This window comes from Galleria mellonella, unplaced genomic scaffold, assembly GCF_026898425.1.
Source record: "Galleria mellonella isolate WM207_F2 unplaced genomic scaffold, CSIRO_AGI_GalMel_v1 utg89, whole genome shotgun sequence".
In the NCBI taxonomy this organism is placed as follows: Eukaryota; Metazoa; Arthropoda; class Insecta; order Lepidoptera; family Pyralidae; genus Galleria; species Galleria mellonella.
The window spans coordinates 286,835-299,402 of NW_026442169.1; the positions used below are offsets into that span (position 1 = coordinate 286,835).

At 36.2% G+C, this 12,568-nt stretch overlaps 2 protein-coding genes across 2 annotated transcripts in view; one reads left to right on the forward strand and one right to left on the reverse strand.

Annotated features, from left to right (window-relative positions):
- Nucleotides 1-12,568, reverse strand: part of LOC113519922 (unconventional myosin ID) — a 295,622-nt gene that overhangs the window by 80,608 nt on the left and 202,446 nt on the right. The window lies entirely within an intron of this gene.
- The window catches only part of LOC113519946 (high affinity cationic amino acid transporter 1), a 63,067-nt gene continuing 60,748 nt past the window's right edge, over nucleotides 10,250-12,568 (forward strand). The window contains exon 1 of the mRNA XM_026905200.3: nucleotides 10,250-10,424. The gene's annotated coding sequence lies outside the window, so the exon portion shown is untranslated. The remainder of the gene's footprint in view (nucleotides 10,425-12,568) is intronic.

The following is a 12,568-nucleotide window of genomic DNA, read 5'->3' on the forward strand; positions in this document are numbered from 1 at the left end:
AGTTATACATCCTATTATAAAAGTCCAAAGGAACAATATTTTAACATTTTTAATATTTCCAAAGGGCATGTATTATGTTTTTTTTTACAACGCAGGGGGCAAACGAGCATGCGGCTCACCTGATGGTAAGTGACTACCGCCGCCCATGATCACCCACAACACTAAAGGCATTGCAGGTGTGCTGCCGTTTTGTGTGCCGGTTCGTTTCTTTTGTTCTTGTTTTGTGTGCTACTGTGTGAGTCACATGCTTCTTTGATTTAATTATTTCTTTCTTTCTTTCAATACTTCTTTGATGATAAAAAGAAAGTTGTCGAAATCGGTTTAAAATTGACAAACGTGGCAATATTAATACAAATTTAAATTGTCATTCTTCTTAATTGAAATAAATGAACAATCATGTGGACAAATGAGCAAGGCTCGAAATAAAAGCCGTTATAATTTAAGGTGTTCTTTTTAACCGACTTCAAAAAAGGAGGTTACCAATTCGCATGTATTTTTTTTATGTTTGTTACCTCAGCATGCGGCTCGCATGCTCGTTTGCCCCCTGTGTTGTAAAAAAAAAAAGAAATAAATAGAATACAAAATAACAACGTTTTCTGTTCAATTAAAGTCTAAATTAAAATAATAATAAATAAATAAATAAACAGTTGGATAACTCTTGAATCTAATATCAATCCAATGTACTGCCAATAACAATGTTGTACTGCACTCATGAAGCAACAGTTAGGAATTAGGTTAGAATTAGAAACGATATGCAATAGTTTGTATTAGCAAATTACAATAATATTGAAGGAAGTATTTATTGTTATTATTATTTATTTCAAGTAAACATATACATAGACAGTATATATACTTGGTGCCGCAAAACTGCATTGCAGTTTGTCTGCAGCTTTACGCTCTTGTACATGCAGCTTTTTGAACAATTATAAACTTATATCCTAATTCTACATACTAAACTTATATCTTTATACATACACTAGCTGACTCGGTAAACGTTGTTTTACCATATACATTATTTCTAGAACTATACATGAAAATATATCGTACTACAATTATTATATTCGATTGTCACCTTGCAGCCCTATTGCGGAATATAAAAATCGCGATTAAACAACAGGGAGTTGATCGTAAAAGGGTAAAAATTTTAAGCTGTATGTATTTTTCAATGCTAAATCATAGTAAAATAAAAATAAAAAAAACAATTGTCGAAAAATAAAAAAAAAATTTTGGGGTGGGTCACCCTTATCATTATGCAGTATGAAAAATAGATGTTGGCCGATTCTCAGACCTATCCAATATGCACACAAAATTTCATAAAAATCGGTAAGGCCGTTTCGGAGGAGTTTGGTAACAAACACCGCGACACGAGAATTTTATATATAAGAAATACACAGATATGCATATATACACATACATATACAATACAGACACACATGCATATACTAAGTGGACGTTACCCCCATACAAACTGTAATCAATTTTTTCCTAAAACTAAATTAAATTAAACAATCGTTATATTAGAGGCAACAAAATCACCAGCGCTGTATTAGTGTTATCCGATAGATATGTACCTTAGTTTCCTTGACGCAATGCGATTAGATTACATTTTAATTATCGATTTAAATTTTTTTTTTTTTTGTTCATGTTGTTAATTCTCTGGTATTCACACATAATTGTGACATGACACATTAGTGATAACATCACTGTTCGTATCGCCAATTATTTATGATAAAATCTCAAGTACCTATACATAGGGATATATTAAAATTTCTTGACCAATTAAAATGTTAAAGTTTTATTGGTTAAACTATTAATTTACCTTTGTTTATTGAGATTAAAAAAGAATTTTGGAAATCAGATCACATTTCAAATTCACATTTAAATCATCTTTTTTTCAAATAGACTTGTTTACAAGCACTTTAAATTTTTTTTTTATATTGAAGAAGCAAAAGAGGTTTGTTGGGGAAATGGATTGTTAGTAATGGAGACTGAGAATCCTATTGCTAGCAATATACCCAACCAGGTCGACCTCCTCGCGGTTCCCCCTGGAAACTATCATGGTTAATTCCTGATGAATTCATCATGATGGGCTAACTGGCCTGTTTTCATTCTCGTCTATCACCCTTCACTGGTGCTCCGCCAGCGTATCCCGTTAGAGCAAGCGGGATTACCATACCATTTTCATCCAACAAAAAAAAAAGAGGTTTGTTTGAGTCGAAACATTTGGCGTTCCATTGTTTCTGTCTACCCTAATGAGAGACGTGACAAATATGTATGTAATTTTTATGAATGCAGAGTTCGGTAAGTTGTTATCTATTGAGAAGAGCCTGCAAGAAACTCAACAGTTACTCTTTTAAATGTCTATATCTAAAGTTATATGGTTGTTAAAAGCCCATGCATGATCGACTAAAACCATGCACTTTTGTCATTCAAATAATTGTTTAATGTTTAATAGGCTTTGTTCAATAAATGTTTTTAATAACAGTTCTAAACTTATTAAAAGGCAGATCCAAAATATCTTATTGTAACATTGAATGCCCATTCCCATAAAAGACCTATTAACTTTTCTAAACGATACTTTGAAACAACAAGTTCGAATTTGTATCTAGTGTTAAGATTATTAAGATCGCTATTTTAGAGAAATAATTGGAGATTCCTGTGAGGCAGTAGAAATTTAAAAAGTCGTAAAGTGACAAGAGTTAATATTGAGAACTTTTTGAGAAATTTTAATCAACAAAGATGAACAATCGATCAGACTCCTACCTAAGTCCATCAATAATATCGCATCAGCCACTGTCTTACCGTTTTTAAATCTTAATAAATTTGCACAGTGGGTTTACCTGAAATTGTCCTAACCTAACATCCGTTACTGCCTGCGGATGGGGAAAAGGGATTGTTAGTAATAAGGTCTAACTCCCCCATTACTAGCTATACATCCTATCAGGTCGACCTCCACGCGGTACCTCTGGAAATTAGCGTGGTTAATTCTAGTGCCATTCGTCACGATGTGCTGACGTACCTGTATCATCGTCACCTAACATCCCTCACTGGAGGGGAAATTGTTAATGGAGTTTGACAGCCCTATTGCTAACAATATGCCCTATTAGGTCGACCTCCACGTGGTGCCCTCTGGAAACCATCGTGAACAATGTTTGTTAAATTCGTCACGATGGGCTAACTGACCTGCTTTATCCTCACCTATCATCCTTCACTGGTGCCCCGCCGGTGTATACCGATAGCGCGGGTGGGGTTACCATTCCATTAGCACCCATTAAAAAAGACACTACTTGCGAATAATAATTAAGAGAAGGGGAGGTGGAGTGTGACCACCCCAAAATGCGAAATTCATAAAGACATATCTAAAAGTAAATATAAACCTTTTTAAAGTGGCAAACCACTCTAAAAAATAACCTTAAATAGCAATAATCCTGCGTCAACTAATTCCACTTTCATTCGTTCAAAAGTGTCATAACGCCTGTTCGTTTCTTAAGAGCAAATATTAATTTATGCAAATTAATAGTTTATAGAATCTAGGCTTATTTTAGTTTCTCGTACGGGGAATAGTAAGAGAAATAACATTGTGTTCGACAGAAAAACACCAACTTTGATTTTGTTACTCTATTATTATTATTATTTATCCTTTATTGTACAATAATACTTTGTACAAGTGGTGAGCTTAATACCATATCGTAAAGCAGTTGTGTTTGCACGGCTGTGTTTCGGTTTGAAAGGTGGGATATGGCGTGAATTTACAGGGTACAGAGGAATAACACCTGAGTCCTCAGGAATGGCAACGCATGGGCGAGACAATATACTCTGTTATGTCCATGGTACTGCTCATGTCTATAGGCGACGGTTACCATTTTCCATCAGGTGGACCGTCAGCTTGTTTACCATTCTATGTTGTATCAAAACAAATATGGCATTCTCTACCAGCATACTCTATTGTAGATATTTTTATTTAAAAAGCTTGAACTACCTGAACCGCTTAAATTTTTATTGAACTAATCTCATAGTATATTCTTTCCAGTAAGAAAATAATTTTCTAACTCAGTATATAAATGACGTAGTCATGAGGTAGCAAACATAAAAAATGAAATAAAAATCGGTAAAAAAACTTTTAAGTTAAACGGTTTTATTTTATGTGCACTGAAAACTACAAAATAAATAAATAGTTACTTACCTATCAACCTACGTAGGTGATCTCGCTCATTAATATCTCTGATGGTAGTGGTTGTCATAACATGAACCATGTCAGCGGCCGAAAGGCAGTTCATGAGAGAACACTAACACCAGGGTTTGCTTGGTAGGTAAACTAAGCAGCCCGCACTATAACAAGTAGGTATTTTGACCTTCTAGTTCAGAAATATTTTAGTACTAGGCAGAATAGCTTTTAGGCATATTAGACTAAAATAAAAACGTGGGGCCCATTAACTATTTCTGTATTACTTTCTACTATACTAAGTGTGGATTGCATCGACTTATTATAATCGTCATCATCATCATCCTAGCGGTTTATCCCGGTCGCATCCGAAACCTCATAGCTCCGGAGTCCAGAGTCCGCTGAATCGACTTACTATAATCGTAACTGGAGGTTTTGACCATCAATAACCAGCCGTTATGGCTTCACCAGCGAACGCCGAGCTCATGATCTACCAAAGTATAAGATATGCTCTGCTATAGGTATGATTTCAGAGGGGCCCAGAGTGTCAAGTGTCTGAGAGTCTAGTGTCTGAGTATCTTGTATCCGAGTGTCCAGTGTCTGAGTGTCTAGTGTCTAGTGTTTAGTATCTGAGTGTCGAGTATCGAGTGTCGAGTGTCGAGTGTCTAGTGTCTGAGTGTCTGAGTGTCGAGTGTCTGAGTGTCTAGTGTCTAGTGTCTAGTGTTTAGTGTCTGAGTGTCGAGTGACGAGTGTTGACTGTCGAGTGTCGAGTGTCTAGTGTCTAGTGTCTGTGTGTCTAGTGTCTGAGTGTCTAGTGTCTGAGTGTCTAGTGTCTGAGTGTCTGAGTGTCTGAGTGTCTAGTGTCTGAGTGTCTAGTGTCTGAGTGTCTAGTGTCTGAGTGTCTAGTGTCTGAGTGTCTAGTGTCTGAGTGTCTAGTGTCTGGGTGTCTGAGTGTCAAGTGTCTGAGAGTCTAGTGTCTGAGTGTCTTATATCCGAGTGTCGGAGTGTCTAGTGTCTAGTGTTTAGTATTTGAGTGTCGAGTGTCAAGTGTCGAGTGTCTAGCGTCTGAGTGTCTAGTGTCGAGTGTCGAGTGTCGAGTGTCGAGTTTCGAGTGTCTAGTGTCTGAGTGTCTAGTGTCTGAGTGTCTAGTGTCTGAGTGTCTAGTGTCTGGGTGTCTGAGTGTCAAGTGTCTGAGAGTCTAGTGTCTGAGTGTCTTATATCCGAGTGTCGGAGTGTCTAGTGTCTAGTGTTTAGTATTTGAGTGTCGAGTGTCGAGTGTCGAGTGTCTAGTGTCTGAGTGTCGAGTGTCTGAGTGTCTAGTGTCTAGTGTTTAGTGTCTGAGTGTCGAGTGTCAAGTATCGAGTGTCGGGTGTCGAGTGTCGAGTGTCGAGTGTCGAGTGTCGAGTGACGTCGAGTGTCGAGTGTCTGAGTGTCGAGTGTCGAGTGTCTAGTGTCTGAGTGTCTAACGTCTGGGGGTCTGAGTGTCAAGTGTCTGAGAGTCTAGTGTCTGAGTGTCTTGTATCCGAGTGTCCAGTGTCTGAGTGTCTAGTGTCTGGATGTCTGAGTGTCTAGTGTCTAGTGTTTAGTATTTGAGTGTCGAGTGTCGAGTGTCGAGTGTCGAGTGTCTAGTGTCTGAGTGTCGAGTGTCTGAGTGTCTAGTGTCTAGTGTCTAGTGTTTAGTGTCTGAGTGTCGAGTGTCGAGTGTCGAGTGTCGAGTGTCGAGTGTCGAGTGTCTAGTGTCGAGTGTCTAGTGTCTAGTGTCTGAGTGTCGAGTGTCTGAGTGTCTAGTGTCTGGTGTTTAGTGTCTGAGTGTCGAGTGTCGAGTGTCGAGTGTCTAGTGTCTGAGTGTCTAGTGTCCGAGTGTCTAGTGTCTGAGTGTCTTGTATCCGAGTGTCTAGTGTCTGTGTGTCTAGGGTCTGGGTGTCTGAGTGTCTAGTGTCTGAGGGTCTAGTGTCCGAGTGTCTAGTGTCTGGGTGTCTCAGTGTAGTCCTATTATTTGATACCCATATTGTGGTGGTTGTGGAAAAATATGTACCTAGTCCGCCATATTGGAACGGCGTCCATCTTGAATTTTAAATTTTGACATAATCATCGTGTTTTACTAGTGTAGCCCTTTCATTTGATACCCATATTGCGGGGGTTAAGGAAAAATATGTAATCCGCCATTTTGTATCGGCGGCCATCTTAGATTTATAATGTTATTGATTTTATTATATTGTATTGTCATCTAAATTAAATGTGTGTACCAAATTTCAGATCAATCTGACAACGGGAAGGTGCTTAAATTCCAATTTTTAATTTTGACCCAAATAAATAAATACCGTACAGCTCGAGCTAAATAAAACCGTTTAAAAAACCGTTTAAAAACCGTTTAAAAAAAAAACACATAATTGAGATTCTCCGTCTTTTCTGAAATCGATTAAAAGCCAAGATTAGTGTTTTATATAATGACTAACTTTTACTCACGACTTCTTTCGCATAACCAGGATACATTAATTAACAGGAATGAAAAGTATCCTATGTCCTTCCCCATTCCCTACACACGTACAATATTACGTGTATATCTAATTTCATATTTTTTTTTTAACAGATGACAATGAAATGGTATCCCCGCTTTCGCTAACGGTATACGTTAGCGGGGTACCAATGAGCGATGATAGGTAAAAATGAAAAGGCAGGTCGACCTGATAGGTTATATTGCCAGCAATGAGACTGATAGTCTGTATTACTAACAATCCCTCCCCCCAGTATTTACGTTAATCACTAGAAGAAAATTCATTAACGGAATAACAACATTTTACCAATAATATCCTATAATGTCTACCTTGTAGTACTGTGCACACATGAAACCATATGTTTTGATTATTTGTATAGCAATACTAACAGTCTCTTCCCCCCCCCCCCCGCCCTTCACCTCATATTAATTGGTTAACCCGCTAATACACCAAGTGGTAACAAACAAACAGACTTTAACATTTATAATATTAATAAGGATTTAGGCGGAAAAAGCCATGAGATATAATGCTATACTTATACCGGATTTTGTTATCAACTTAATAATTATTTACATAGCTACATCTGTAGTGGGACAGTAATGCTTCTACATTGAGGTGAAGGCTGCCGTTCGACCGTCACGATCTGCGCGGGCTGTCTTAGACACCTACAGACTTTTTTCTTAATGTATTTATTTTATTTATTTATTTATTCTTTATTGACCATATTACAAAAAAATGTCTGGTACAAAAGGCGGACTTAATACTATATAGCGTTCTCTCGCTTGACTACCTTTGGCAAAACAGAAATTTTATTATGCGGTGAAAAAAATCACAACACATACAATAGAGAACTACTGCACATTATGTTTATATAAATATACATACATGAATACATTAAACAAATATTACGTAAATATACAAATTTGTCATAAAAATACATACAAATATAAATATCTCATATATAAAATTCTCGTGTCACGGTGTTTGTTACCAAACTCCTCCGAAACGGCTTTACCGATTTTCATGAAATTTTGTGTGCATATTCGGTAGGTCTGAGAATCGTTTAACATCTATTTTTTATACCCCTTAATGATAAGGGTGACCCACCCCTAAAATTTTTTTTTTACTTTTTTGACATTATTTTTTATTTTTATTTAAATATCATTTAACATAAAAAAAATACATATAACTTCAAATTTTCATCGTTTTACGACCAACCCCTATTTTTTAATCGCGATTTTTATATGCCGCTATTGGGTTGCAAGATGGCAATCGAATATAACAATTGTAGAATGATAAATTTTCATGTATAGTTCTAGAAATAATGAATATGGTAAAACAACGTTTGCCGAGTCAGTTAGTACATATATAAATATACCTACATACTTATAGATTATATACGATAACACAAACAACGATAGAGATCAAATGTGATGATGATGAAGATGATGAACTGCTTTCACAGTTTTTTCCAAAGATATTCATAGACTTCTCTCTTAAAAATAAATTTGTTAGACATTTGTCTTATGTCCATGAGTAGCGCTATATGTATGATAGTAAAATGGTATCTCCGCCTGCGCCAATGATGTACGCTGGCGGAACACCAGTGAGGGATCATCATATCAGCCTTTAACTGTCCACTGCTGAACATAAGCCTCCCCTTTGGGAGCGTTTTGCCAGTATTTGCCACACTTGACAAGCGGATTGGCAGCCGCAGTCAGATTTTGGAGATAATTCAAGAGGGACGCTGCTGCTCATCCCTCGCCGTTCCTTAATAACCTCTTACAACACACACGGGAAATAAACGGGTGGCCTATTCTACGCCGGGACCACACGGCACCAGTGAAGGATAATAGGTGAGAATGGAATGGCAGGTCAGTTAGCCCATCGTAATGAATTCAGCACGTTGGTTTCCAGGTCGATCTTCCAGGGTATGTTTCTAGCAATGGAACTAGTAGTCCGCATTACTAACAATCCCTTCCCCTCCCCCTCAAATAAAGAGTGTGAAGAGGAATTGTTCAATATCCTGTGATGCCCACGGTCACTTTCTATCATCGCACGGTTCGCCATCGACAGGGAGTTCACCCTCATACCCTACAACCTATATGGTCGTGTACAACACGGTTTCAAAGATGTTTTCTCCCATGAAAACCCATTTGTAGACTGAGATTACAGTATGGGGTTCTTCAAAAAGGAGGTAAAGAGGTTTCTCCAAGGTCGGCAAAGGTTCCCTTGGTATTGTAGGCGTTCATAGGGTACGGTAACTGCTTACCATCAGGTGGGCCATATGCTTGTTTGTCATCTAAGTGGTATAAAAAAAAAGAAGTGTAATAACCAAAAATTGTGTCTAACGCAAAAACCGACTTCAATTGTGAGAAATTCAGTTATTTTAAATTAAAAACTAGACTAATGAACAGATTTTAATAAATTTTTAATGGAATGAAGTTTGGCTTTTTGGGTTGCCATTAGCCATTTTCAAGTTTAATTAAAAAGTAGGAAAATTCACACGAAAAAAAAAATAAGAGTGTAGAAGCAGAAAATTTAAGGATAGAATTACAGGATCAGGGTAGTTGAAAGGACAATTTTCTCTACAGAATAAAATTCACTGTGCAGAAACAGAGTTGCAAGTTCAAAAATTAAAAGTCTTTCATCAAATGCCTTCGAAACATTATTAGTTGTCACGGTTAATTTCCTTTTTTTTTTACGGCGCAAATAATTTTGTTCATATTAATATAATAATTAGTAAGTGATACAATATATTTTTCACCGTGTGGTCCCGGTATAGAATGAGCCACCACTTCCATTCCCGTGGGTGGTGTAAGAGGCAACTAAGAAAACTTTATGGTCGAGTAATCATCTGCAGCACCCCTCTTAAAATATCACTAAAAGCTTAACTAATGATTGCCAACCCGCCTGCCAAGCATGGCAACTACTGGCAAAACCCACCTTAAGGGGATGGCTTATACTCAGCAGTGGGCAGTTAACGGCTGTTTTTTTGATGGGTGAAAATGGTATGGTAACCCCGCCTGCGTTAACGGGATGCGCTGGCGGAGCACCAGTGAAGGGTGATAGATGAGAATGAAAACAGGCCAGTTAGCCCATCATGATGAATTCATCAGGAATTAACCATAATAGTTTCCAAGTAGAACCGCAAGGAGGTCGACCTGGTCGGGTATATTGCTAGCAATGGGATTCTTAGTCTCCATTACTAACAATCCCTTTCCCTCCAGTTAACGGCTGTTGTAAAAATACAATTAAAATACAAAAAAATCTTTGGCTCAATGTTCGATGGATTCCTCACAATGGCCTTACAGAGCGCCAGATCTCCACTTTGATTATCAATCATAAATAAATAAAAAATGCCTTTACACAGAAAAACAAATGGAAATTTATATACAACATTTGAATTCAATTGTTTGTATTATGCGGGTACCAAACCCGCGACAGCTGTGTGTGTAGACCGCTAGATCACGAAGGTCGCCAATTAATTGGTAAAGTCATGTAAATAAATATTACTTAATAGTATTGCTAAAGAAAATTAAAAAGAAACAAAAAAAAAAAAATGTAACCAGTAACGTTCACTTCTATAACTATCTATCGTATCGATCAGTGCAAGAGACGTATGCGCGTGCGCCGGTCGCCTCGCGTTCTGCAGTTGACGTGAAATTTGTGCGCTTGCGACGCGACACTATACAGTGACTAGGTGGATAGGTGTTGTGCTGTGAATTATTAATTTATGTGTTCGATTTTCAAACAGTTATTTTGAGGTCAGTAAAAGTTTTTTTTTTTTTATTATATTTTTCGGACTATTTAGTTTTGCTATCTACCTACATGTTTTTTGTTCGTTATTAAAACTTTATTTATTTTATTATTAAATAATTATATAATAGAGTTATTTGTATCAATATATTTATTAAATAAAAAAAATATTATGATAATACAATTAAAATTAATACGCTTGCAATATTATTTGAATTTATTTATTAATCTTTTATCTTCAACAAAAGAAACCAGTACTTTCTATTCAGAACAGCCAACACTTTGAGAATCTATTAAAAATCTAATATTAAAGTTGACAACAATAGGCCCAAAACTAAGATGGTAAATGTCTAAACATATCTCTTTCAGTAAATATTTCAATTTTTTAATTTCACAAAATAACTATTTAATGAACTATCATTAACAAAAATTATAATAAATTTTGACTTTACTCTATTTACAAAATTAATTCATATCGGCCTTTATAATAAAATTTTCACTGTGACATCAAATTGGAATTATAATTTTAGACATGGGTTTAAAAAAACGGCGCTTCAAACCCCAATACACAATTTCAATTAGTCATTTGTTCAAAAAACAATGTACATTATATCTATAACTATGTATGATTCTACAAAAAAGCATTAAATTAAATTGAGTATTAAAAGTAATGTAATAATAATAATAATAAACATATTTCACAATTAACAATGTCAAGTTCATACAAAATAGTTATGTCAAATTTATTTTTCATACTATTATTTACGTTAATCACTAGAAGCAAATTCATTAACGGAGTAATAACATTTTTCCAATAACATCCTATAATATTTACGTTGTAGTAAGTTTCGCGTGACAGCATAATGTTTTGATGATTTATATTGTATCGAACAAGTTTTCAGAGGTATAAGAAAATCGAATACTCTTATTTGATATTCTTTCAATTTTTATTTCTTTATTGTACACAAAAATTTACAAACATATAATATATGTATATTAAATAAAGAAAACGAAAAAGGAATGTTGCGTTGGTTTGGTCATTTGGAGAGGATGGATGAAAGAAGAATTACGAAAGAGATTTATCGAGCAAGAATGAATAGAGATGTCGGTAGGGGCCGCCCTAGACGGACGTATGTCGACCAAATAGGCGACGTGCTGAAGAAGGGCCAAATTAAAAGTACCTGTAACCGGCGAGCGTGTATGAAAAGATTGATGAATGTGGAAGAAGCGAAAGAGGTTTATTTGAATCGAATCATTTGGCGTTCCATTGTTTCTGCCTACCCTAATGGGAGATAGGCGTGACAGATATGTACGTATGTATGTAAATAAAGATGTACAACAGGCGAGCTTAACTCTGTAAGAGTTCTCTTCCAGCAAACCCTGAGTGGAAAAGAGCGTTAATTAGCAGCGGACAATGTGCGTACAATAACAGGAGGAAACAGTATAGTTGTTTCAATCATATGTTTCGTGGAATTTATTGATCTTTCATAAGTTTTTTTTTTTTTTTTTTGATGGGTGAAAATGGTATGGTAACCCCGCCTGCGCTAACGGGATAGATCTTTCATAAGTTACACCTTAATATTATTTTACTAATAAATTTTATTATTGGTATTTACCATTTGGGGATTTTACCAGTATTTGCCACGCTTGGTAGGCGGGTTGACAACAACATTTAGGCTTTAGTAATATTTTAAGAGGAACGCTGCAGCCCATCCCTCTACCATCTGCTCGAGGTCGTTCCTTATGGCAGTCTATGGAGTTTTACTGTTGGTGTTTACCTTTTGGGAATTTTACCAATAATTGTCACGCTTGGTAGGAGGGTTGACAGTCGCAGTAAGGCTTTAGTGATATTTTAAAAGGGACGCTGCAGCCCATCCCTCCACCATCTGCTCGGGGTCGTTCCTTATGGTAGTCTATGGGGAGGTCTATTTTCAGGATAGGTTTCTTCGCCATTATGTATATATATTTTCATAAACTGAGATAAAAAGTGTACCATACACTAAATTTCTTAACAATTGGTTAATCCTAAAGGCTCTAAAGAATAACAAACAAACTCCTTTTCATATTTATTTATTAGTATTTAGTAATATATCCTATATTTAGTAAGCTGTCATCTGCACCATGCTATAATGTACGCAGTATATTTAGCACT